Raw genomic sequence first — 3,267 nt, 5'->3', positions numbered from 1 at the left:
GCTCAATAAAATCCCAACAGCCTGTTCTTGCCTCACTCCAGCCAGCTCTCTGCAATTAGCAGAAGGACTGCACATAATTGCGATGAAAGGACGAGAGCCTGTGTGGCCCTCGTCACCGTTGGCCTGACTATGTCAGACCCAGACACTTCGTTGTTATCAACAGTGTCCAACCACACACAGTAAGAGCCTTTATTCCCAGAGGAGACCAGCTACAGAAAGAGGCAATGACCAGTTCACCCAGACCATATGAGGGCTGCCCTGCAAAAGCCCTCATAGTTATGATACTGGTTATGACAGTTGGAGCTGAAAGGAGACTGTGACCAAATGCTATTAGACATTAAACAGGGTTTAAGATATCTAATAGGACTGTGAACTGTGAAAAACAGAGCTTTTATGAGGCGCAAGGATTAACCTTTGAGTGAAATGGGTATTTTTGTCTGCAGCTGATTCAAACGAAGCTTTTTAGCTACGGTATGTGTAAAAGGTTACATAGGAACCTTGGTTGTTTAATGACAAATATGAAATGTGTCAGTTACATGAATGAGGTTGATCAACGCTCATCATGCATACTTTACTTGAAACACTCTTCACTAAACACAGTTACAGTAAGTATTTAACAGCTAAAAAGCCACATATTTTCTGAACTTTGTGATCAGGGAGTGAATATAGACTTTGCAGAGAACAGTAAAAAAAAATCACAAAGGCTGCAAAAAGAAGTCCCGTAAAGAATGATCCATGACCTCCTTAAGCACCACACCTGATGAGTTTATGGACTCAATAATACTGAAAAAGCAATAAACAGGATCTTCATTTTGTGAAATACAGAATAAAATATCCATCCATTTATTTATTTTTTTTATTATTTGATTTGGGGTCACAGGATAAAATAAAACATTATGTAAAAAAATATAACATCAGCTGTATTTTGTTTAGTCTGAGTTGCACGTCGGTTGCTCCCCCTGCACCTTTCTGATGTGAGGAAGCAGTAACTTGCAATCTGCTTTTACAATTGTGATCACTATCGTTGTCACTTGAACTTCTAGCCCTATATTATTTATTACATGTTTTACTTCTTTATGGAAATAACCCTGAGCTGCACTATTCATACCCACCCAAAAACTGTCGTTTGAAAAACACATTTGATTGTCAATGTGGATCTAACAGGCCATAACCAGGGTCTTAACATTAGCAAGTTGACATTAGTCCACGTATAATAATCCATATAAATAGTTTTCTTCAGTCATTTTGAATGTATGCAACAATTTTAGATCTTTGAGTCTAAAATTGTATTTTTTCCAATTATATAAACAGTTAATGACTTTTACAAAGAGATGATACACCATACTCGATAATGCAGCTGTAAATGAATATAAATAAGATAAAACATAGGGTATGATGGTTAGCACTGTTGCCTCACAGCAAGAAGGTCCTGAGTTTAATTCCACCATCAGGCTGTGTGGAGTTTGCATGTTCTCCATGTTTTTGCATGGGTTCTCTCCAGGTACTCTCTCTGGCTCCCTCCCACAGTCATGACATGCAGTTAGTATGTTAGCCCTACAACACACTGGTGACCTGTCCAGGCTGTACCCTGCCTCTTGCCCTAAGACAGCTGGGATAGGCTCCAGCCCCTCACGACCCTGAAAAGGACAAGTGGCAGAGAATGGATAGATGGAAGATAGAAAATGGTTATCTCAATGAAAAAAACACTTTGGGGGTCACTAGTCATAGATTATAACCCAGTTGTACTGTTAATTTTCCTGCTATTCCAAGGGGGAATTCTACCCAATGAATCGCTGAAGGAAACAGTTATTTGAATCTACAGCAAAGAAGCATAAACTGCTTTGTACTTCACAGTAGTTTTCACAGTAGTTATAGTCAGTAGTATGAAACCGGTCATTTGAGCCTTTAACTCCCTTAGTTGAGGTGTAGGTCCAGAGAGCAAGAGGATCTGTCAGTTGGAGATTGCCGTCAGAGCTGAGTGATCCTGAATGAGCAAACAGGATAAATATAGCTCTTTGTTTATGAGTTTGTTTGCCTACAGTTATGCAGCTCATATTGTAAATAGAGATCTGGAAGATTGGAAAATTTTTGTGTGTGTTCTGCTCTTTCATAAACACAGAAAAACCAAAATATTTACACAGCTGAACACTTAAAAAATTCTGTTATCCAGAATTTCTTGCTGATGTTTTTTTCTCTTTTCCTCACACTTAAAAGGATAAACATGATCATGTAAAATGATACGAGCTGCCTGATGAGACTGTCAACAGGTTTTTCCCCCAGCAGAAACAGTAGTGGATTGTGTAAAAACCGTGATATGATCTCGTTCAGTGTGAAACATCTGCTTGTTGTCATGCAAAAAAATGAACTGTAAATATTTCGGGAGGACAATAGTGGTACTCCAAACCTAGTAAAACCTCTTTGGGTATCAGGAAAACCACTGTGTGAACACAAACATCAATATCATTTCCTTTATTTATTTTTTTCCCCCAAGCTGCCTCCAGAGAATTTTTTTTCCCGCTCAAAAAAAGAAAATCTCACCAACAACAGTGCGCAAGGAGAGTAAAAGATATGGGGTTAGTTGGTAAACAATAGACAATAACCCCCAGGCTTTTTTCCCATTGTGCTGCAGGAATGAAGCGGGAAACAAACCGTCAGCTGGAATGGAACAGGATGACAGGTGTCAGATAAACGGTCTCTGAGTCTACCTGGGCCAGGAGAAAATAACGAGAACTTCTAGTTTCATGCGGGCTGTGAAATACTCCATCACACAGCATCAGCATTTGCAAACCAGTCTCAGAGAGGGAACATCGCTTGCTGTGGACACGGTGTGGGAAACTGATGAACAGCTTGATAAGAGTTTGTGAAGCTGTTATAGGCATATATCTCACAGTCACCTTTTCCTGGAACTGGAAGTTGGGAGCCTTGATATATAAAGCCTGCAGACTGCATTTCACACTATTAGATACTTTCCAACTGGTAATATATTCTTGAAAGATGCATAAAAAGATCAAATATATTGGAATGATTTTGGACTGAACCTCCTAAGCTGAATTCTCTCCACATGTATTGTGCTCTATGGCGCTGGGAAAAACAGGCCACTTCCTGTCATGCAGCCCAGGCATCTGATTTCCACCTCCAGCTTTTTGCACCAGTGATGTGAACTCAGTTAGTCAGCCAGGGACAAGATCCATATACTATGTTCATGCTTCATCCTTTAATCAAGCCATTACAGAGAGAGGTTTTTGACTGTAGGAGGAAAAAATGGTT

This window comes from Haplochromis burtoni, unplaced genomic scaffold, assembly GCF_018398535.1.
Source record: "Haplochromis burtoni strain Fernald_Lab_line unplaced genomic scaffold, NCSU_Asbu1 Contig_111, whole genome shotgun sequence".
In the NCBI taxonomy this organism is placed as follows: Eukaryota; Metazoa; Chordata; class Actinopteri; order Cichliformes; family Cichlidae; genus Haplochromis; species Haplochromis burtoni.
Note: the sequence above shows the minus strand (reverse complement) of the source record.